Genomic DNA, 25286 nt, shown 5'->3' on the forward strand with positions numbered 1-25286 from the left:
GTCAATATATGTCGAAGTGAATATTTTTCTTGAACTCACGGAGTCCGGCTAAACAGCTAGTAATTGTTAACTCTACAATAGTGATCGCTAGGCCAGCAAGTGGTCCGAAGCTCTGCTCGTTGAACCAGTGGCAACTGGCAACGATAAACTTGGCCCAAGTATATGGTAAACAAAGAGAACACGAGTTCAGGTAATCTGACCAACAATTTGTGACAAAGTGTCTGTTACAGTACTGTATTTGACAGCATTCTACTCATCGATGGAAGGACACCGTCAACACGTTACACGTCCACAAGTTGCGTCATGAGTACGTGCTCTCAGAAGAGATTGGCTTAACCCAACGTAAGTGAAGTACATATGCTACATATTGTCGTCGCAAAAAAGAAAGATCAAATACGTATTCGGTACGAGTACCGTACGTATTACAGTAGGAAGAGCAAAAGGGCCCAGACTGTTCGTGCGAAGCCTCCTTTTGCTGTTCCCTTCCTCCTGCTCGTCCTCGCGACCGCGGCCCCCGCCGGCGCGCTCCGCTTCGACCTGCTCTCGGGCCACACCAAGTGCATCTCCGACGACATCAAGGTCGGCGCCATGGCCGTCGGTAAGTACCACGTCATAGCCCCCGACGACGGCGCCTCCTCCTCGTCGTCGTCGTCGTCATCCCAGTCCCAGCAGCAGCAGCTCCCGGACTCCCACCGCATCTCGCTGTGGGTCACCTCGTCCTACGGCAACAGCCTGCACTACGCGGAGAACGTGCACTCGGGTAACTTCGTCTTCACGGCCTCCGAGGCCGGCGACTACCTCGCCTGCTTCTGGGCGCCCGATCACCGCCCGCCCGCCACCGTCGCGTTCGAGTTCGACTGGCTCAGCGGCGTCTCCGCCAGGGACTGGAGCGCCGTCGCCAAGAAGGGTCAGGTCGAAGTGAGTGCTCCTCCTCCTCCTTTCATCTAATCTGTTCTTTCTTCGCTTCACTGACCAACACATTGACACTTGACACGTAGGCTGTGTGTTAGAATTGTTGGCTACGATTCAGATCTCAGATAGGGGTCCAAGAAAATCCACGGCACTTTACTTAGGGCGTGTTTGGTTGTCCTCCTAAATTTTAGTCGTTGTTTCATTGGATGTTTGGATACATGCATGGAGTATTAAATATAGACTAATTACGAAACTAATTACATAGTTTGTGATTAATTTGCGAGACTAATCTTTTGAACCTAATCAGTCTATGATTTGACAATGTTTTGCTATAGTAAACGTATGCTAATGATGAATTAATTAATCTTAAAAAATTCATCTCGTGAAGTACCGATAGATTATGTAATTTATTTTTTATTAGTATCCAAACATTCTATACAACATCCTTTCAACATACCTAGCCGGATCAAACGGGCCGAGATGCATAGCCAGGGCATGTATGATTGCTGTATAACATGCGTACTACCTTGTTTTTTAAAACACCCCCTTAGTTTATTAGAGATCGCATGTGAAGTTAAGATGCATGGCCAGGGCATGTATGATTGCTGTATAACATATGTACTACCTTGTTTTTTAAACTACATGCAGGTACTACATTTGTTTGAGGTACAACATCTAATAAGCTATCTCTTCTAGGTTCAAACACGCAGGAGACCATCTCCTCTTGCTCTGGCTATGGGCTTATTTTTTTTCTTTGAAATGTGCCTGGGCACACACTACTACACAAATTTTATTGAAGGCGGGTGTTTTCGGTTTCCCGCAGCGGGCAAAGCCGTCCGCCGCGGCCTAGAGGCCACGGTAAATCGTGGCTTAACCGCGGCGGGTGGCTTTGCCCGTCGCGGTTAACCGATTTACCGCGGCGGGCGGTGTAACGTGCTCGCTGCGGTAAATATACTTTTACCACGGCGGGCACGTTACACCGCCCGCCACGGTAAATTATTTTACCACGGCGGACACCTATTGTGGCCCGCCGCGGTTATGTTCATTAGCTGTGGCGGGCTTTATTATTTGCCCGCCTCGGTAAATTATTTCCTGAATTAAAAAAATAATACAGCAGGCATATAAATTCAAATTCAAATCACATCCAGATTTCACAGATTAAACTTAAAAAGTATGCAGGCATTACACATGAGATAATATACATATATATACATTCACTTAGTCGTTCTTGTCATCGTTAATTCATTACATTTACATATTAAAGTCGTTATACATGCGCTAAGGTGTAATCCTACGGACGCATCACCGTGGGCCATTTCCTCAGCCTCTCGTACTCCGGTAAAATCGCTAGCGGGCTGTTCTCATCGAAGAACGTGCCCCCTTCAAGCACGCATTTGTCTAAGACAAACTTACATATGTCCGCCTTTATCTGCTTGAAGCTGTGTTGAGTGCTCTGCACGTCTCTCGACCAGTTCAATCCATTCTTGAGCACCCTCCAATTGCTGCTGTACTGCTTGCACACCCTTAGGAACTCACAGGCGTAGAAGCCACAGGTTTGTGATCCTACCGGTTGTTTGGCACACTGCATGATCAATACACAAGCATTACAACACAGGCATTAGAACGCATATGAACGGAAAGCACAATTAAACCTTTCAAATACTTACCGGAAAGTTGCGTCTGATTTTGATGCGGTTCTTATGCTTAGCCTTAAATTTCTCTGTTCTTTGATCATAGCATTCAGGATCCTTCACGTACTCCTTATAAGCGCTATACGAAATATACTAGTATTAGGCAGGGCATTAGAACGCATATGAGAAGACAGTTCAATCACTTACACTCTGAGACAATCTTTAAAGGCCTTGTATCCTTTTAAGTTTGGCACTGTCAACGAATCAAATACGCAGGCCCTGCCATCCTGAGGGTAGATGATAAATGCAACCCAGTGACCCTCGAGGCCTTGGCTGCGCCATTGAAACAAAATACAAGTTACGACGAGAAATAATAATTCTAGCTAGCTACCCACTTATCTCTACAGGCATGTCTTCGACTTACCCAAAGTGGTAGGCAGTTAGGATACACCCATTTCCCCTGATCTTCTTCATTGCTCCTAGTATGTACCTTGAAATGTTCAACTTCTCATTGTCCATCAATTTCTTCCTGTGCGCCTCTTTCTGTCGCTTGGTCAAGTCTTTCATGGTTAGATGATTGTCATCTAGGTGGTAACCAATGATGATTCTTTGAGCAATATGCATTGGAGATAGATAGATAACATCAAGTTTTAGTTCCTTGGATATATAGGCCATCAACCTGCAAGGACAAGCCATCGTGGCATATATAAGTAGTCTTGACCGATTCAAAGGCAGGTGATATGTGAAACTCGCAATTCATCACTTACATAGAGAACAAGGTGACTTGGGCAATGTCAAGGTCTTGTTCTCGCAGCAGTCTGTACATGTCGTGGAAGTCCACGGGGAGTTCTACATCGTTGCCGGGCAAGTGGAAGTACTCCGCCACAACCTTGACTAGAAAACCATGCAGGCCAGCTTTTGCCGCTTCCATGTACCAGAGATGAAACCTCCTTGTCTCCCACCTTTCCTCGTCGATGAGTTGGGCCTTGGTTATCATGAACTTCCCATGCTTGTAATGGCCGGGGCAGTCATCCGATTCAGGAAATAGATGGAAAGGTGATCTCGGCCTGGGATAGAAATGTTAGTACCATATTATGGCAAAGAAAAGTTATTAGCAAATTATGCTCGCCACTACCATACCTTTTGAACTCAAGTGAGTATGTGAGCTGCCCTTGGTTGCCTTTAGTCTTCACCGGCGGTGGAGGACAGTGACTTGTGCTCGCAATGGCAGCAGGCGGTGTCTTTGCCCCCGGTTCCTCCGTGCCTCTCGGTCCTTTGCTCGTGCCCTTAGACGGACTACCGGGAGGTGGAGGTGGACTTGTTGGAGGAGGAGAACGAGGGTAAGGGCTTGTGCCTCCCGGTCCTTTGCTCGTGCCCTTAGACGGACTGCCGGGAGGTGGAGGTGGACTTGTTGTTGGAGGAGGAGAACGAGGGTGAGGGCTTGTGCCTCCCGGTCCTTTGCTCGTGCCCTTAGACGGACTGCCGAGAGGTGGAGGTGGACTTGTTGTTGGAGGAGGAGAACGAGGGTGAGGGCTTGTGCCTCGGGGTGAGTTCCTTCCCTTGTCATCCCCACCATTGCCTTCGTCATCGCCGTCGCCGTGATCCGGATCATCGGGGGGACAAGATCCGGCAACGGATGGTTGTGATGCTGGTGTCACCGTCAGCGTAGAAGTCGGCATCGAGAGAATGATCTCTATGTCATCCTTGTTCCATAGGACTTCGGAACCCAAGGCAGCTCCAAGGATCGTTACCCCTTCTGCAGTTGGATATTCCATTTCAAATTCTTCGTATTCGGTCGCATACCATGTAAGTATTACGGCAGCATAGTTGGTAGGGATCTGGTCTTGGTTGAAATCTTTGATATCTTCTTTGGGGTGCATGTAACCCTCACCCACGGTCAACTTTTTCGCCCTACCGAACGGGATCATGAGGTGGACGCGCATGGGTTCTCGAATGTCGTCGATGGGGTGCCTTGGGCGATCCTCGATCATCGGCAGTGGCTGCCCTTGTGTCTACCCTTGTGGAACTTGAGGCACGGCCACGCTAGCCTGGCGAAGCATCTGTGACCTCATTGACACCATATCTGGGTCATTGCTCGTGAAGGCTTCTTTTATGGACCGGCTGATCATTTCGGCCATGCCTTGATCATAGCCCTTCTGAAAGATACCCTCCTTGTACCTCTGCCTTGACCGGTATGTGGCAGCGTCGGATTGCCATGACTCCACTGAGTTCCAGCTCATCTTCGACGACATGCCATGGACACGGCCACGGTGCTCAGGGGTTCCCAGCGCCAGGGTCAGCAAGTCCTGGCCCCTACGAACCTCGAAGCTGTCCTTGGATTTAGCGGCCTCGATGACAGCCCTCTCCACCTCCTCGAACTTGGGCTCATTGAACTTACTCGCACCCTCCTTGAGCTTCTTTGGCTTGCGGGCATAGATGAAGTCCTTAGCCCTCAAGTCTACACCATCGTACGGATCGGGAAGCCCAGCAGCAGCTCTAGCCCTTTCTTCCTCCCGCCACTGGGGCCTCTTACCAGCAAACTCAGTCATGCCCAAGTGGTGGGGGTGCAGGTTCTTCTTCGCGAGTGCACTGAACTTGGCGCTCTTTGCCTTTGCTTCTTCTGTTGTTCTTTGTTTGCAGAACTCTTTCCAGTGATGTTCCTTCACCATAGTGTATTTGACACAGGGTGACTTGCCTAGCTTTAGGTAGTACCTAGTCAGCATGGACTTGAAGTTTCTAAAGGCTCTTGCTGCCACGTGCATGACCCACTCCCTACACTTGTTCAGATCGGCGTCCTTGGGATAATGGAAGCTCCTCGTCACCTCACCCCAGATATGTGTCTTGTAGTCAACCGGGACATTGTTCCACTCCTCCCAAGTGATCTCCACCTTGTCCTTGACTATACATGCCACCTGGTTGCTAAACTTGGCAAGGACCGTGGGTGGCGACAACGGGTTTCCCTTTGGTCCCACCTCATGGATCACATGGACTTCGCTGTGGGTTTCCCTTCGGTGCCTCCCGTGTTCCCCCCTTCTCAGCTTTGTCCTCTGACCCCTAGACTTGCCTGAAGTGGTTGGAGATGGAGCAGGGGGTTCTTTGTCCCTGACTTGTTCCTTCTCGAAATTCAATTCTCGAGGCACCACCGGCATCTGTTCAAGGTTTGGAGACCGCGCACTTTCAACTTCGTCGTCCCTCAGTTGGTAGGTCAGATCATCTTTGTCCTCTATACGACGCTTCTTTGTTGGCCTTGGGGTCACGGACACTTGGCTCTCGAGGCTAGTTGATGATGATGCACTAGGGGTAGGGTCGCGCCATTCGCTTATCGGTTCCTCCACCATTGGAAAGCTACATTGAATACATATTTCAGTTGTATAGACACAGTTATAGAGTAGTAAAGTAGAGTAGTACTAGAGTAGTAAAGTAGTAGTAGTTGGCTCAGATTTGCCCCATTATCATCACATCACTTTTAAACTGGTTGCTTGTATCTGGTATACAAGCCATCCTAGTTTAGCGGAGGCACTCGATCATCATCGCCGCTGCCTTAGCATAAAAGGGTTCACATCATTGCATATGCCACTGCCTCAGCTTAGAAGTGTGAAAAGAATCATCATTGCAAATACCAAACAAAAGCCATCAAGATAGTTTCAAAATTCGGCCCCAAAGGGCTAAGTCCTTCGGCCATCAAGATAGAGTAGAAGACTAGAGGAGGTGAGAGTAGAGTAGAGTAGAGTAAGAGGAGTAGAGTAAGAGCTGTACAGCTCAAAAGTTTGTTTGGCAACATAGGCAGCAATAAACCCCCATCACAGCTCAATCAAATTTAGTCAGTAAGAGTAAGAGTAGTAGAGGAACTGCTCAATTTAGTTAGCAAGAGCATAGTAGAGGAGTAGGCAATAGAGGAGGAGGGAGTAGAGGAGTAGGCAGTAGAGGAGGAGGGAGTAGTAGTAGGCAGTAGTAGTATACTAGTAGTAGTATACTAGTAGAAAGTAGTAGGCAGTAGTAGTATACTACTAGAAAGTAGTAGGCAGTAGTAGTAGTATACTACTAGAAAGTAGTATACTAGTAGTAGTATACTAGTAGTAGTATACAACAGTAGTATAGCAGTAGTATAGGAGGACAGTAGTAGCAGACAGTATAGGAATAGATTAAGTAGAGAAATAGGTAGCACCACCATCAAAATTATATCAAATTTGGCAAAATTACAGCAGAGTGACCAATTCATCTCAAAATTCTCACAAATTTAGCATGTGATCAGTTTAAAGGCAAGGTGCATCATAGGCAGTGGCATATGCTCAGAATTTTGTCACAAATTTCTTTGGCATCATAGGCAGCATAGGCAGTAATAAACCCCCATCATAGCTCAATCAAATTTAGTCAGTAAGAGTAAGAGTAGTAGATCGAGGAACTGCTCAATTTAGTCAGCAAGAGCATAGTAGAGGAGTAGGCAGTAGAGGAGGAGGGAGTAGAGGAGGAGGGAGTAGTAGTAGGTAGTAGTAGTAGTATACTAGTAGTAGTATACTAGTAGTAGTATACAACAGTAGTATAGGAGTAGTATAGGAGGACAGTAGTAGTAGACAGTATAGGAATAGATTAAGTAGAGAAATAGGTAGCACCACCACCAAAATTATATCAAATTTGGCAAAATTGTAGCAGAGTGACCAATTCATCTCAAAATTCTCACAAATTTAGCATGTGATCAGTTTAAAGGCAAGGTGCATCATAGGCAGTGGCATATGCTCAGAATTTTGTCACAAATTTCTTTGGCATCATAGGTAGCAAAAAGAATTATAGAAGATGTAACTGTAGCTACACGGTTAATATGTTTGCAAAGGAGGTTAATAGATGCCAAGGAGGTTAATTACACGGTTAATATTCTTTGGCATCATAGGCAGCAAAAATATTAATCGTGGCGGGCACGTAACAGCGCCCACCTTTCCGCTTGCAAAAATATTAACCCTGTATAATTAATTCTTACCATGGCCATATCAATATTCAAATATAAATGAATTATAGAAGATGTAACTGTAGCTACACATCATATTTTCAGACTTTTCACTCTGTTGAGATGTCCACAGTGGAGACCCATAGTTTACATTACAAATATCTGATAAAAAGGAAAATAAAACAAGCTATGGCAATGCTGTTTTAGTTTGTTGGAACTTAGTTCTTACCTCGGCCTGGGCGTAGCAGGTTCCAAGTGAGGAGGTAGCGGCTAGAGCCCGTCTGTGCTCCAAGGACAGGGCCCGGCATGTGGACGATGACCGGGGAGGAGGACGGTGGCGGGGGGCGCGTGTGGTGGCCGTGGAGGAGCTCGGTGGCCGGCGCTAGGGTTCCGAGGACAGGGCCCAGCGCGGAGGAGCTCGGCGGCCGGAGCAAGGGTTCTAGGGAGAGGAGGACGGGGGCAGGGCACGGGGGAGGAGGACGGGGGTGGGGGGCGCGTGCGGTGGCCGCGGAGGAGCTCGATGGCCGGCGCTAGGGTTCTGGGGACGGGGCCCAGCACGGAGGAGCTCGGCGGCCGAAGCAAGGGTTCCGGGGAGAGGAGGACGGGGGCGGGTGAAAGGTCCTTGTTTGGTTTTGGTAATTGAGTGACAACTTAGGTGGACTAATTGTGTTTATATGAGATACACAGGTGATTAGTCCACAGGTACATGTGTGTGAGCAACATATGCCATGAAGGTGAAAATGGCTTGGAAATGTTGCAAAGCTCACACATGTGATGATGAAGGAGCTTAAATGCATATGAGACATGACATTGAGTCATGTGATCAAGGTGGAGAAGATCAAGACAAGACTTGGCTTGATGGACTGGTTGCAAGCGTGAAGGGCAAGTCGAAGGCTTTGGAGTGATGGACCGCATGACGGTGAAGCTTGAGCAAGACTTGGCGCCGATGGACGATGGCAACGGTGAAGAGCAAGTAAAGTCAAGATCGATGAACCAATATGATCACATGATGATATGAAGTGGATCATATTATTGTTGATCATGTTGGTGCATGTGTTGCATCAACATTGAAGGAGATGGAATGGAATGCGCAAGGCAAAGGTATAACCTAGGGCATTTCATTTCACCGGTCATAGGTGTGTAGAGAAGTTTATGACCGGGTTTAGGATAGATGGCCGTACTATCAAGAGGGGCAAACTTGTTTGCATATCGGTCATCTAGTGCCACTCGAGTGATCTAACTTTGCATTGTCGCTAGGATCGAGTGGCGTGGCAAGTTGAGTGGCTAACATCCTTTGGGAAATGATTGTGAAAATGCTAACACACATACACATGATGGTGTACACTTGGTGGTGTTGGCACATTTACAAAGGAGGTGGTGTTTGCATATCGGCACTTTCGGGAAAATGGAATGTCTATTTTCTATTGCGCCGGATGCAAATTCTTGTGGTTAGCACACTTGAGCAAGGGTGAAGAAAATGGAGGAGATGCCAGCGTTGGTCAAGTGACCGGACGCTGGATCCAAATGCACTGGACGCTGACTGCCTACGTCCGGTCATGCTGACGTGGAGTGTAGCAGAAGCTGGAGTGTGACCGGACGCTGGCTGCGTCTGATCAAGTGTGACCGGACATGTCCGGTCGAGGTCGGTACCTTACTGGAAATGACCGGACGCTGGGGGTTCAGCGTCCGGTCAGTTGAAAGCTGCTGCGTCCGGTCAAGTCAAGTGACCGTTGGAACCGGGACACGTGGCCGTCTGCGGGCGACAGGACGCTGAGGTCCAGCGTCCGGTCAACACGACCGGAGCGTCCGGTCGGCTCGACAGTTGCCCAGTGAAGGGGTAACGGCTAGTTTAGCCCTTGGGGCTATAAATAGAAGTGGCCTTCGGCCATGGCTGGTGATGAGCACCTCAAGGGACCTAGTGTCCATGCTTGTGAGTGCTTGGGAGCCCTCCATCACACACATACTTGATAGCGATCATCCGATTGTGTGAGTGAGCGATTCTAGTGCGATTGCATCGTGAGGTTGCATCGAGTGGCACTAGGTGATCGAGTTGCAAGCCGATGGTGCTTGTTACTCTTGGAGATTGCCACCTCCTAGACGGCTTGGTGGTAGTCTCCGTCGAAGCGCGCAAGAAGCTTGTGCGGCGCTCCGGAGAAGTGCTTGTGAGGGGCATTGTGCTCGCCCTGCGGGAGCCACGAAGAGCAACTCTAGTAAAGCGTGTCATTGAGCTACCCTCACTCAAGGGGTAGGTTCTTGCGGCGCCCGACGTGCAGGCTTAGCGGGTGATGCTAATTAGCCGCCGAACCACCAAGTGAGCGGTCGACACAATGGGGACTAGCGTGTTGGCAAACACGTGAACCTCGGGAGAAAAATCATCGTGTCAACCTTGTTCTTCCCATTGGTTTGCATCCCCATTACACAAGCTTGCAAATTACTTTTATACATATTAAGCTTGTGTAGTTGCTCTTGTAATTAGATAGCTTGTGTAGCTTGCTAATTACTTTCTTGCTTATGTAGCATAGAAGTAGCTCCCTTGCGTGGCTAATTTGGTTTGTGTAACCTTGTTAGTCACATTACTTAGTTTGTGTAGCTAAGTCTTTGCACTCTCTAATTAGGCATTGGTTGCCTTGTTATTGAGCATTGCTAGTGAGCTTAGTTAGCTTTGTGCTTTTGCTTACTAGCATGTGTAGGAGCTCCCTTGTAGCTTAAAGTACTAGTGGCATAGGTTTGTGTGACCTTGCTTCTAGAATTGGTTAGGAGAGCTCTAACTAGCCCGGCACCTTTGTTGCATAATTGTTATCTTTGCAAGGTGCTAGTGAACATATATAGTGGGGTATAGTCTTGGCTAGACCGATAGTTTTAATTCCGCATTTGTATCGGTTAGCCGACATAATTAATTTTAGAAAAGACTATTCACCCTCCCTCTACTCCGCCATCTCGACCCTTCAGCGGGGCATGGGCATAGGGGAGGAGGACGGGGGCGGGGGGCGTGTGCGGTGGCCGTGGAGGAGCTCGGTGGCCGGCGCTACGGTTCCGGGGATAGGGCCCAGCTTGGAGGAGCTCGGCGGCCAGAGCAAGGGTTTCGGGGAGAGGAGGACGGGGGCGGGGCACGGGCACAGGGGAGGAGGACAGGGGCAGGGGTCACATATATAGCCACTAATTAACCGCGGCGGGCAATATAAGCCTTCCGCCGCAGTAAATATTTACTGCAACGGGCACCTTAGACTGCCCGCCATGATTAATCTATTAACCGCGGCGGGCGCTATTACGTGCCCGCCACGGTTAATATTTTTGCATTTTCTCATTCAATCTAACACTGATATTTATTATCAATCTAAAACTTATTTTTGCATTTTGCATTTGCTGTGTAGTAGTAGTAGAGTAGTGTTGTCTAGTAGTAGAGTACATGTGAGTAGTAGAGAGTAGTATTAGTACAATAGATAGTAGCAGTAGGTTGAGTAGTACTAGTAGAGTAGTATTGTATAGTAGTAGTAGTAGATTCAGTAGTACTAGTAGAGTAGTATGGTTCCATGATATTAATAATAAGTTACAAAACTTGTCTTCAGTAGATCGAGCTATATTATTACATATATGTCTCTAGGATACATATATCATTTTGGTGCAGGTGCTTTCACCGTCCTCTTCTCATCGTCGAGGCGGGCCCACGGCATCATCCTGGACTTGTTGAATTGGTCCTCGACGGCCTTGATCTTCTTTGGATGATCGGTAAAAAGCTCGAGCTCTGCATAGTTGTTGTATTGTTCGGGACTCTGCACCCCATCAGCTCCCACAATCCGCTGCTTTCCAGACACAACCACATGCCTTTTTGGGTCCTCTGCATATATATAGTAGGCCACTTGCACGACATTGGTTGCTAGTACCCACGTGTCATCTTTGTAGACGATACTTTTGAGGTCCACGGTGGTTAGCCCATAACTGCCCACTGCAACCGCATTCGGTTTGACCCACTAGCAACGGAAGATGGTTATGCGTAGGTTTCGACCGTAGTCAAGTTCCCATATTTCTTTGACTTGCCCATAGTATTGCCTCCTCTGGCCCATGAACTCTTCTTTGCCCTCGTATCGAACACCACAGTTCTATGCCGAGCTCTTCTTGTCCTTGTCTTTCATGTGGAACCTATAGCCCTGGACGTCATACCCTTGCCACGTGGTGATTTGGCTAGATGGGCCTAACACAAGCCTCTTAACGGTCTCCGTATCTTCATCAGGGCATCCTTCAAGGGGTATGTGTTGCTCTTTGAGCCACTCTATGAAAATTGGTCTTGTGATGGTTCTGGACCCATGCCTCCGTGCGCTGTCCGTCGTTAGCGGCACGGATCTCTTCCAGGTGCTTTTCAATGTATTTCTCCATGCTCACTAACTGATGAAGGATGTTGTAATGAGCTTCTTGCACCATTTGATTTGCCACATCGGTGCGTACTTTTCGGCCTGTGCACCCCATCCCTGAGGTTTTGCCTTCATGGTGATGGACAGGCAGCCCAATCACCCTCCCATCTCTTATGTACCTCATACACCAGTTCACGGCCTCCTCCGTTGTGTATGCCTCGATCATAGAGCCCTTCGGGTAAGCATGGTTATGGACGTATCTGTTGAGGGTGGACATGAACCGATCGTACATCCACATCTGGTGTAGGTACACAGGGCCCAGTTGATGGATCTAATCGACCATATGCATCATTAGGTGTGGCATAATATCAAAGTAAGATGGTGGAAAGCACATCTTGAGCTAGCAAAGGGTCTCCGCGATGAACACCTTCAGGGCAGGCAGCTCAGCCTTATCAATGACCTTCTAGGTGATGCAGTTAAAGAAGTATGACATCCGTGTGATGACCATCTTCACGTACTCTGTACAGATAGCCCTAATCGCAATTGGTAGGAACACTGTCAGCATGACGTGGCAGTCGTGTGAGTTGTAGCCGATCATTATGAGGTCTTTCATGGAGACCAAGCTCTTGATATTGGAAGAGAAACCAGTCGGCACCTTGATACCCCTAAGCAACTTAAGAAAAGCCGTCCTCTCGTCTTGCGTTAGGTTGTAGGCCGCACCCGGGATATCGACTTTACCATTCTGAGGCGGTCCCAGGTGAAGGTCTGGCCTGATGCCCAGATTGACAAGATCCGTTCGTGACTTGATACCATCCTTTGTCTTGCCCTTGATGTCCAGCAGGACACCGATCGTGCTTTCGAAGACATTTTTCTCTAGGTGCATGCAGTCGATGGCATGGGGTGTATTCAGTGTTTTCCAATACGACGGGTACTTGAAGAAAATTGACTTCTTCTTGAAAGGAATGGCGGTGGGGACTTCCTTCGTCTGGTCCTGCTTTCGCTTCCTTGTCTGCTTGGGCCTCTCTTCAGGCGGCTTCTTCTTCTTTCCAAACTCCACCTGATCCATGTCCTTAACCATCTCATACACCTTTGTCCCCCAACTAGTTTGCGTCTGTTGATCACGCTGCGACTCATCCTGATTGTCAAAGTATTTGTTCATAATACTTCTTCTATACCTATGATTTTTGGCGAGGAACCGTCTATGCCTCGTGTACACCATCTTATTGGATCCCTTAAGGTAAGTGTAGCAGGTCCTGTCGATGCAAATTATGCAGCCGGTCTTCCCTTTGATCTGCCCCGACAGTGAGAAGAGACTAGGGTAATCGGTGATGGTGACAAAGATGATTGCTTTTAGTGTGAACTTCTCCTTGCGGGATGCATCCACCATCTAGACCCCAACATCAAATAGTATCTTCATTTCCTCCATGAACGGCTCTAGGAACACATCTATATCGTTGCCGGGCTGCTTCGGTCCGGAGATAAGCATAGTCAGCATAAGGTACCTACGCTTCTGACATAGATGGGGAGGTAGGTTGTACATGGTGAGCACGACGGGCCAAGTGTTGTGCGAGCTGCTAAGCTCACCGAACGGGTTCATCCCGTCGGTACTCAGCGCGAACCTAACATGCCTAGGCTCCTTGCCAAACTCCGGATAGGCCTCGTCGAAATCCTTCCACTACTTGCCATCGGATGGGTGCCGTAGCTTGCCATCGTCTTTTAGGCGGTCAGCAGATGCATGCCAGGACATGAGCTTGGCATCATCCGGGTTTCCGAATATTGCACGCAGGCGATCGATCACGGGCAGGTACCACACCGATAGTGCTGGACTTTTCCTGTGCGTGTAACCCTCTTCTTCATCGTCCTGCTGAGCCAAGATCTGTTTGGCCGCACTGTTCTTCTTTGCCCCCTTCTTATTCTTCTTCCGACCACCCCGCAAGCCTTCCTCGTCTTCTACATCCACGTGACAACCAGCATTTTTCTTGTACCGACTAAAGCCGTAGTGCGGACAACTCATCAAATTCTCGTACTCATTGCCCCAATACAGGATGCAGTGGTTAGGGCATGCATCAAACTTTCTAAGCTTCATCGCCACTGGCCGGATCAGCTTCTTGGCCCGATAAGTATTGGCGGGCACCTTGTTAGCCGTTGGGTACGTGGTGGCAAGGTAGCTTAACAACTCATTGAAGCTAGTGTCAGACCAACCATGATGAGCCTTCAACATCAACATATGGAGGTTAAAACGGAGCGCCGTGCCCTCCTTCAGACAATTGCCGCCGTCCTTATAGAGAGGATCAACTGCCGCCTGCTTCAACTCTCTGAAATTCTCCAACCACTTTGGGCAACCCAACACAACGTCGTCTTCATCGAAGTGTTTGACTAGATCTTCAACAAGCTGCACATCCTCGGGTTGGCTCATAGTATCCTAACCATCCCCACCGTCGCCGGCTTCGTCGGCCATGTCTTGCATTAGATCATCCACCGTGATGTAATCACGACAACTGTTGTCACTGTCGGCTGGCGCAGCTGGTGCTGAAGATGATGAGGAGCCGGGTGCTCCTAAAGGATCTTTATTCACCGGTGGTGCTGTCGTCGTCGGTGTCGAAGAGCTCACTCTAGATGCACCGCCACTCGCACCAACTCTTTTGCCGTGAAATGTCCAGACTGTGTAGCCCTCGACGAAACCATACATGATCAAATGAGTTTGCACCTCGCTGTCTCGGTGGGCTTTCAGGTTCTTACAACGAGAACATGGACATATGGTTGTCATCCGCTTCAGTCTCTCACGGTGAGCTTTACCAGCAGCAATAAACTTTCTTAATTCAAAGAGGTACCGCGGATCATTCACTCTATCGATCCGGTACATCCATTCCGACCTATCCATCATACCTGCGAACATTATCCGTCACAATCAACATTAAATAAAGAAGAATTAGGAGAAATTGATTATTTTTACGTCCAAAATCATGAAAAAGAGAGGAAATGACGATGTGAAAGATGAAGCATGCATCTATGATGAATAAAGAAATACATGACATCATTTTTTTCCATTAAAATTGATCTAGATCTAGATCTAGATCTAGAGAGAACTCTAGGTGATGGAAATAGAGAGAGAGGATGGAAGGAGAGAGGGAGAGCCTTTATGAACCTCTTATGATGTCCTCCTCCCTCAAATCCAAGCCCTTCAACTCAAATCAAAAGTTTCCTCAAATTTTAGGGCAAAGCCTCCCTCCATGAGTTTGAGAGAGGAAGACCCATGGAGAAGATGAAGGGGTGGTGCTGTGTATTTGTACAGGCTTTACCACGGCGGGCAAGATAAAGCGCTTGCCTCGGTAAAACAACTCTTTATCGCGGCGGGCAGTTTAAACAGCCCGCCACGGTAAATCGTATTAACCGCGGCGCCCGCCGCAGTAAATAATGATTTTCTGCGGCGGGCAAGTAAGGTGGCCCGCCGCGGTAAACTCTTTTCCCGCAGTGGGCGCCTCGGTGGCCGGCCTCGCTGGCCGGCCACCGGTTAACCGTGGCGGGCAAAAGAGGTGCCCGCCACGGAGCCCATTTTGGCCACGCTGCGTAAATTGATTCCTATAGTAGTGACATATTTTAATAAAAGGTAATTTACAACCAACTACAAACAAATAAACAGAGAAAACAACAACCGACAGCTACCTGCACAGGCCAACATAACTACCTGATGAACAGAGAAGAAAAGAAAGACTGAAAACTGAAAAAGGCCGAAAGCCTAAACACACAAACTATGCCAACAGGAAACACTAGCGCCTACTAGTGGATCAGCAATAGGAGCCTGGAGGAATCACACCACCCTATTTACTGCTCTTGCCCCAAGGCTCGGCTCCTCCTTGATGTGATCGCAAAGAGTGACCATACTGAACACGCCCTGCCTGAATACTCTTGAGTACTACTCCGTATTCCAAAGTGACCAAGCCATCAGAATGACTGCCAAAACCAAGAACTTTCCTATTATCTTTTGGCACCTGCTGTTAGATGATCTCCAACCAATTGGTCAATTGGGCTCTTGGTCCGTGTCTTGTTCGGAGGCACTCAACCCTACATGGTTGTTGGATCCCTATCACACTGCGCTATAAAGAGATGTGGGGGCCAACGGCTCTCTTCACGAGGTTGAACGAGCTACAGTAACCCCACCGACACAACCCTAATCCGATCTAGAGAGGATGCACAACCAGTGACGGGAAGCACCATCACGAGGTTCGCCGCCGCCACTGGACCGCACCTACGACTGCGGACAACGCCGCCACTGCACCGTCGCGTTTCATCGCCGCGCCTCCACCGAGTCTCCACCGAGCACTGCGATGGCCAGCCCGTCCTCTGCGAAGGCGGCCAATGGTTTGCACCTCCTCCACCCCTCTCTCTCACTCTATTTGTTAATCCCGCACTAGTAGATGTTCTAGGACTCACTATTTATTTCAAATATAAGTACACATGCTAGATCTATGGCTAGTTGATCCTGTTCTATTTCTATCATTGGTATCAATCGCCTAACTAGGCATAGCTCTATCTTCTCGGGATAAGAAACCGAGTAGAAGAAATTAGGAGATGATTCAAATCAGATCGAACTCCAACCCGAAACCCTAACCCTAGAAACAGATTGGATGAAGGAGGGGAGGACCTACCTGGACTCTCCGCCGCGCGTTACCACCGCCGTCGCGCGGGTTGAATCCCGTCGTCGCGTGGGAAGGAACTCCGCCGCTGCCTCGTCGGCGCGCGGGGAGAAGCCGAGCCGCGCTCGCCACTGTTCGCGCGAGCCCCGGCCCAGGGCACCATCATAGGACCGCTCGACGACGCCGCGCTCACCCACTGGGGAGCGCACGCTCCGACGAGGGGACCTACGATGGCGCTAGTAAGATCAAGGGTTAAGGGCAAACCCACCGCAGCGCGTATGGGTGATGAGGGCACCGTTGCCTAGACCGCTCGACGGCGGCGCGCTCGCGCCGACGAGGGGACCGATAGCGGCGCCTCTGTGTTGCTCTCTCTCTTTCTCTTCCAGCTACGCTGAGGAGAGGAGATGGAGGGAGGCGAGAATGAGTTAGGGTTTGGGCATCCGCGCCACGGCGGTGGTTTTGTTCTCGCGCAAACGTCGCTTGGCCGTCCGATCGTGATCAACGGCTGTGATTCACTGGACCTAGATTCGGCCCAGGCGGGCGGCTTTGCCGGCCCAGGCCCAGGTTACGGCCTAGGAAGGCGCAGCGCGCGCGAGAACAATGCAGGCCGGGTCAAATTTCGCTGTTTCATCGGGCTGGGCTATATGAACATTACACACTGAGTTATTGTTTTATTCATTTTCAGAAGTAAATTTTGATGATTTTTTGTCTAGTTTTAATCTCTGTTAAAATTTGAACCAACTGGATATTTTTTAGAGAGTAGATTAGCATAGTTAAATGCTTCTGAAAAGTAGATACATATTTTTTTCATGTTTCCGCTGCAAGTTAAAGTTTATCATCTTCTAATTAAATTCGAACCAATGGGAGAATTTAATTTGAAGAGTAGTCATTTTTAGTCAGTAAATTATAATATTGTTATTTTTCTGACCAACGTTGATAATAGCAATATTATAATGTTTATTTATAAGTTTTCCATGCATTAATTCTATTTTTGTCCAACAGTGATGTAGAATTAGTGTATAAAAATGTTGTATGTTTTAATTTTGACCAACGTTAAATTAAAGCATGCAATTATGATGTCATATTTTTCTCACTATTTCTAACGGTGTTTTTCAGGACTCAACCCAATGGCTTTTATCTCGCACATACCGCCTCTTGAAGGGGGCAACTACAGGGTATGGCGAGAGAAGTATGAACTAGCACTTGCGCTGTCTGAAAATGACCTAGCGCTTACCTCCTCGTGTCCGACTGAGCCAGTGGACCTGATGAGGGAAGATAATGAGACTGATGCTGATTTCACTGCTCGACAACGAGATCATGCAGAAATACGGATGAAGTATGATCTCGAACGCAAGAAATGAGATATTTCAAACCGCAGGTGCTTGATGTTGGCTAAGTCCACAATTTTAGATGCAATAAGATGGTCTATCCTAGATTGTGATACCGCCATAGAGTATCTTAAGAAGGTGGAGAGTCAGTTCACTAGCTCTTCAAAGACTTATGCCAGTACTTTGATCAAGAAATTGTTCAATGAGAAGTATACGGGTGGCGGTATCAGAGAGCACATATTGAAGATGAGCAACACGGCTTCGAAGCTGAAGCCAATGGATTTGGGGCTCAAGGATAAGTTCCTGATTCATTTGGTTTTTGCTTCCTTGTCAAAGGAATATGAAACTTTTTGTTGTTAATTACAACATGCAGCCCGATAAGTGGGATATAGAGAAGCTCATCGCAATGTGTGTTCAAGAAGAGGAGAGACTGAAATCCTTACATGGTGACTCTTCTAACCTTGTGAAGGATAATAAGAAAAAGAACTTCAATAAGAATGCCAAACCTCAAGGAAAAGCCCCTCAGAATGACCACCATCCGAAGAACAACAATACTCAAGTTGAGAAGGATTAGTGTAAATGGTGCAAGAAGCATGGACACTACTAGAGGGATAGTCCAGACTTCCTGAAGAGCCTTCTGAAGAGAGGTGAGGATTTCATTACATTCATAGATGAATCCTTGTATTTAAGTTATGCAAAATCTACTTGGTGGATTGATTCAGGTGCAACTGTTCATGTTGCAAATTTATTACAGAGATTTCGTATGAGGAGGACCCTACAAAGAGGAGAAAGAAGAATTAAAGTAGCAAATGGAGTCGAAGTTGAAGTTGAAGTTGAAGCCATTGGAGATCTTCCTCTAGAATTAGTTGATGGCTCTCTACTTAAGCTTTCATATGTTCTATTTGTACCCTCTTTGCGAAGAAACTTAATAAGTATTTCATGTTTAGACGATGATAGATATGATTGCCATTTTGGTAATGAAAAATGTTAGATTATTTATAATAATAAATATGTTGGTCTTGCCTTCCGACAAGACAAGCTTTATTTATTATCATTTTCTGAGAATGTGAATGATGTAAGTACTGAGAATGAGAATGCTTTCTCGTCTATGAATGCAACAAATAAGCGGAAGAGAGTGCATGATGTATCTTCGAAATTATGGCACTGTCATTTAGGCCATATTTCGAGGGGGAGAATAGAGCGATTGATTAAGAAATCAATTCTTCTGCCTTTAGAATTTTTAGATTTAGAACATGCATAGATTGCATAAAAGAAAAGTTGTTAAGAAAATAAAGAAAGATGTCAAACGAAGTGCAGTAATTTTAGAAATAGTTCACACAAATATCTGTTGTCCTTTTTCTGTGAAGAGTGTGGATGGTTATGATTCATTTATAACATTCACAGATGACTACTCTTGTTTTGACTATATTTATCCAATTAAAGAAAGATCAGAAGCATTGGATAAATTTAAGATATTTAAGGCTGAAGTAGAAAATCAGCACAACTTAAAGATTAAGGTAGTAAGGTCTGACCGTGGGGGATAGTACTACGGTCGACACACCCCATATGGCCAAGTTCCTGGACCCTTTGCAAGGTTTTTACAGGAAAATGGCATAGTAGCCCAGTATTCTATATCGAGCGAGTCTCAGCAGAATGGAGTAGCTGAAAGATGCAACCGTACCTTAATGGACATGGTGAGAAGCATGATAAGTTACTCTACCCTACCGATAAGTTTATGGATGGAGGCATTAAAAACCGCCATTCATATTCTTAATCGAGTGCCAAGCAAGTCGGTGTCCAAAACACCGTATGAATTATGGATAGAAAAGGAATCCTCACTTAACTATTTATGTGTGTGGGGTTGTCTAGCTAAGGCAAAAGGTTTTAACCCAAACATAGGGAAGCTGGACTCCAAGATAGTCAGTTGCCATTTCGCTGGCTATCCAGAAAAGTCAAAATGTTATCGCTTCTATTATCCTAACAGACAAACAAAGTTTGTAGAAACAAGACATGCTGTCTTCTTGGAGGATGATATAATTAGAGGGAGCATGGTAGCACGTGAAATTAGTTTTGAAGAGAAATGGGTATATGTGCCCACTCCTATGGTTTAGGAGCCATTCTTCATGCTACCTATTGTTGTTGTACCAATAATGCAAGACACTGTAGTTACAACACCTGATGTTAGTTCTCCTGTGACAACAATAAATGAACATGAGGACCTGTCCTTTAGGATCCCCTAGAACTCGTTGTCACACATGAGGAAGAGCAACAACAGCCTTATACAGAACAAGCATCATCTAACGAGACCCCTAGAAGGTCTCAAAGAGTCAGGCGATCAGCCATTCCTGATGACTACGAAGTTTATGAATGTGAGGAATTTCAAATAGAGGGTGATCCCACCTCATTTGAAGAAGCCATGAGAAGCGCTCACTCATCCAAGTGGCTTGAAGCCATGGAAGATGAAATAAAATCAATGAAAACCAATGGTGTTTGAAACTTAGAAACAATTCCTAAAGGAGTCAAGATAGTAGGCTGTAAATAGGTCTATAAAACTAAACATGACTCCAAAGGGAATATATAAAGGTTTAAAGCGCGACTTGTGGTGAAAGGTTTCACACAAAGAGAAGGTATAGATTATAATAAGACATTTTCTCCAGTCTCATGTAAGGATTCTTTTAGAATCATAATGGCGCTTGTAGCACATTACGATTTAGAATTATATAAAATGGATGTAAAGACGACATTCCTAAATGCGGATTTGGAGAGAAATATTTACATGGCACAACCGAAAGGTTTTGTTGTGGAAGGAAAAGAACATATGGGATGCCACCTGAAGAAATCTATTTATGGATTAAAACAAGCTTCAAGACAGTGGTATTTAAAGTTTGATAGTACAATAAGAAAGTTTGGGTTTCAAGAAAATATAGAGGACAATTGCGTTTATGCAAAGTTCAAGAAAGGGAAATACATTTTCTAGTCTTGTATGTGGATGACATCTTGCTCACTAGCAGTGATGTTAATCTACTAATAGAAACAAAGAAGTTTTTGTCCTTAAAGTTTGATATGAAGGATCTTGGTGAAACTTCGTTCGTCCTAGGAATAGAGATTCACCGAGATAGAGATAAGGGGGTTTTAGGATTATCACAAAAGGCATACTTAGAAAAGGTTCTAAAGAAATACAATATGCAAAATTGTAAATCTTCACCTACTCCTATAGTCAAGGGTGACAGATATGGAGAATTTCAATATCCCAGGAACCAATATGAGATCGATCAAATGAAAGCGGTTCCATATAGTTTAGCTGTCGGAAGTTTATAGTATGCTCAAGTGTGTACTCACCCTGACTTAGCATTTGTTACCGGGTTACTTGACAGATATCAGAGTAATCCAGGAATAGAATACTAGAAATTAGTAAAGAAAGTTTTACGTTACCTGCAAGGTATGAAGGGTCTCATGCTAACGCACAGAAGATATGATTCCCTACACATAAAGGGGTATACAGATTCTGATTATGCGGGAGATGACAGAAAATCCACGTCAGGATACATATTCACTTTCGCAGTAGGAGCTATATCGTGGAAAAGCTAAAAGCAAACTGTCACTACATCGTCCACAATGTATGCCGAGTTTATAACATGTTATGAGGCCACATGGCAGGTGAATTAGCTAAAGAAATTCATGCCCGGGTTGAAAGTGGTAGACGACATACATAAACCACTCAAGCTATACTACGATAATAATCTAGCAGTATGTTATGCTCACAATAATAAGTCAAGTGGTGCTGCCAAACATATTGACATAAAGTATTATGTTGTGAAAGATAAAGTCCAGGATCACATAATTAGTCTTGAGCATATAAGAACAGAAAAAATACTTGCGGATCCGCTTATAAAAGGCTTACCACCCAACGTGTCCAGAGAACACTTAGCTGGCATGGGTTTAAAGGAATGCCTATGATTCCTAGACAATAAGGGCTTAATTGAGAATCTGTTTTAAAACAGAGAGGTGTATTGTAGACTTGTAGTTGTTTAATCTAATGGCAACTGACCATGACGATGAGGCACACTCTATGCACTAATCTGTGATGGAATGTGAACAAGATAAAGTAAGTAAGTTAAGATTAAGTCATAAGGTGAGATCAAGGGGGAGAATGTTAGATGATGTCCAACCACGGCTAATTGGGCCTTTGGATCCACGCCATGATCGGGAGCACCCAACCCTACATGGTTAGTGGGCCCCCGTCATACTGCGCTATAAAGAGAGGTGGGGGCCGGCGACTCTCTTCACGAGGTTGAACGATCTACAGTCGCCCCACCGCCCCACCGACACAACCCTAATCCGATCTAGAGAGGGTGCGCAGCCAGTGACGGAAAGCACCATCACGAGGTTCTCCGCCGCCACTGGACCGCACCTATGACTGCGGACACCGCCGCCACTACACCGCCGCGCCTCCACCGAGTCTCCACTGAGCACTCGATGGCCAGCCCGTCTTCTGCGAAGACGGTCGATGGTTTGCACCTCCTCCACCCCTCTCTCTCTCACTCTATCTGTTAATCCCGCACTAGTAGATGTTCTAGGACTCACTATTTATTTTAAATATGAGTACACATGCTAAATCTATAGCCAGCAGATCCTGTTCTATTTCTATCACTTACAGCTTTTCAGCCGCCGCACCGGGAGCTCCTGATCACTGATCACCATATGTCAGTATGTCAGATCAGATGCTCCTGATCACTGATCACTGATCACCAGATGACGGAAGAATTAGGGGGTGTTTGGTTCTTTAGTCGTTCCTAAAATTTATGTCATATCGAATATTTAGATACTAATAAAGAGCATTAAATATAGATTAATTACAAAACCAATTACATAGATGGAGGCTAATTTACGAGATGATTTTTTTAAGCCTAATTAATCTGTCATTAGCACATGTTTACTGTAGCACCACGTTGTCAAATCATGGGCTAATTAGGCTTAAAAGATTCGTCTCGTAAATTAGTCGCAAGTTATGTAATTAGTTTCGTAATTAGTCTATATTTAATACTCCATGTATATGTCCAAATATTCGATGTGACAGGAATTTTAGGCGGCCCCGTAGAAACCAAACACCCCTTAGATTATTTGTTTATGCTTTTTTAAATAATTTGTGCAAAGGGGAGAGATGCATATCTTTTTCATTAAGACTGTCTCCAATAAGGAGACCTAAACCCAAAATTGATAGCGAGAGATCAAAATCAGCCTCCAACAGACTACCTATACGGGAGACCTATTTTGGGTTGTCTGAGAGACACAACCCAAATATGAGTATCATCTCTCCTGAAAACCAATTTACAGAAAGGATTATCTTTTGGATCTTGTTGTTGGAGAAGATGTCAAATAGATATTAAACTTTTTGCCTGTAGCGTTACCCAAAAGACGAATAAGTCTTATATTTTGAGTGTTGTTGTTGAAGATAGCCCCAGAAGGAGAATCTGAAAGAGTCTCCATCAACACGAGCAGTCTATAGACGCTACAGCCAAGATACACCATAAAACTCGATTAAACTAAAAAACAAGCACAAGGAGGAGCAAGCTATTGATATCAATGGTTTATGATACATTAAAAGATAAAAGGACTAGAAAAAAGTTTGTAACGAACAGCAGTATGTGCAATTGGCAACTCCTGGATATCTGTTATTGTAATTGATTTGTATTGTCCTTTGAGGAATAAAGAAAGGAGTTCTGTTAATATATGCAGCCTGTTCGCTTGATCGTAAACGATCGTAAATTTTCAGCTAGAACAGTATTTTTCTCTCACATCAAATCAGCCAACAGTAATAATCTACGATCGTAGGCTGATGGCCCTGGTTCTGTAGACGATGGAATTGGAGCTCAGGAAGCTGGAGGATAACATCAGATCTATCCATGAAGAAATGTTTTACCTTCGTGAAAGGCATGTACTCAACCTCAAAAAGACCCAGAATACAGTTTTATGTTTTGCAAAATTTATCACATCTCATTAATCATACACTGCCTGTTATTCTTTCAGGGAAGTAGAAATGCAGGAACTGAACAGGAGAACAAACTCAAGGATGGCTTGGCTTGGTTTCCTCTCGCTCGCCATCTGCCTATCAGTGGCGGGCTTGCAGTTATGTCACTGAAAAACTTCTTTGAAAGAAAGAAGCTACTATAATTCTTTTCATTACTACAGAACATTTTTAGGCACAATTTTTTGGTTACCTTTTCTTCTTTGATGTTTAGTGGATGTAGATTTTCTTCTGAGGAACAAAGATATAGCAGATCGAGTTGATAAATACTGATTTTTAGTTTCCTAGGACAAAATTAAATATATGCAAAGTGCAAAGGCGGCATCAAATTCTAGTTCTTTGGTCTTGAAGTGTGCTGTTCAAATTCTTTCGCCAAATAATTATGCTCTCTTGGAATTTTTGTGTGACGTTCTGGCCCACAGGAGTATTTTGCATCTATCCGGTTGCCGCATCAAAACCCAGGCCCTAAAATCCTGATGAAATCTAGGAATTTTCGTATGCTAATGTCCGCACTTGTAGTTGCTCACTCTGTCCAGAAAAAATGTAACTATGGGATCTGTGTCGGTCGAAGTAGCTCAAATTTAACTAAGTTTATAACAGATAATATTAATATTTATGTCTCTAAATAAATTTATTATAAAAATATATTTTATTTTGGTCAAAGTTTAAATTAATTGACTTTTTAGTAAGTTAGAATTGTATTCTTTTGTGGACGAAGAGAGTATTTATTATGCTCAGACTTTCCACGTGAGTTAATCGTGTGATGTAGACGCGCTCAAGGCCAGATCTGTTATTATATATCTTAAAAGTGAAGGTGAGGTACTGAACTTTTTTTTGTTTGGACCTCCTTTACATGCAAACTGAAGCTGCCTTCACACTCACTTTCCATATCATCGCTGATTCGTGAAGAAGTACTGTTGACTGATTTGTGTGAGAGAAAAATACTGTTTCGTCTAGAAATTTATGATCGTTTACGACAAGCCACGGCCAAATGAACATGCTAATTAGATGTTATAATTTGATTATTATAAAGGAAATACAAACACGTGAATAAACGGTGCTTGTTTGTGTTTTTTTGCACTGTAGAGTTCTTGTTTGTGTTTTGGTGTGGTTGTACGGTGTCCCTTGGCTACTTTTTTTTTATGTAGCGGGCAGCTTTTTTACTTGTTCATTAAAAAAACAAAGAGTAGTCATAGTAGTAATATAAGCACCCCGTTGATGGAAACGGCATCCGTGCCACACCCCGCTAAGGCTGATTTTGGATGCGCATATATTCATCTTAATTCACATGTGTTGAAGTGGATCGAAGTGGAATTAAACTAAACTTCATTCCATTCTACTCCAGTACATATGGATTAAGATAGATACATGTGCATCCAAATAAGACCTAAACTGTATAATAAATCCAATGATCCTCCCGACGTGGTTATTACCTCTTTTGACAGGAGATCTATGTGAATTAATTCATGAA

At 45.5% G+C, this 25286-nt stretch overlaps 1 pseudogene; it reads left to right on the top strand.

Annotated features, from left to right (window-relative positions):
* Nucleotides 1-34: 34 nt before the first annotated feature.
* On the top strand, nt 35-24156 carry LOC136539791 (transmembrane emp24 domain-containing protein p24delta9-like; annotated as a pseudogene).
* The last annotated feature ends 1130 nt before the right edge of the window (nt 24157-25286 follow it).

The sequence above is a fragment of the Miscanthus floridulus genome, chromosome 2 (genome assembly GCF_019320115.1).
Source record: "Miscanthus floridulus cultivar M001 chromosome 2, ASM1932011v1, whole genome shotgun sequence".
Classification (NCBI taxonomy): domain Eukaryota; kingdom Viridiplantae; phylum Streptophyta; class Magnoliopsida; order Poales; family Poaceae; genus Miscanthus; species Miscanthus floridulus.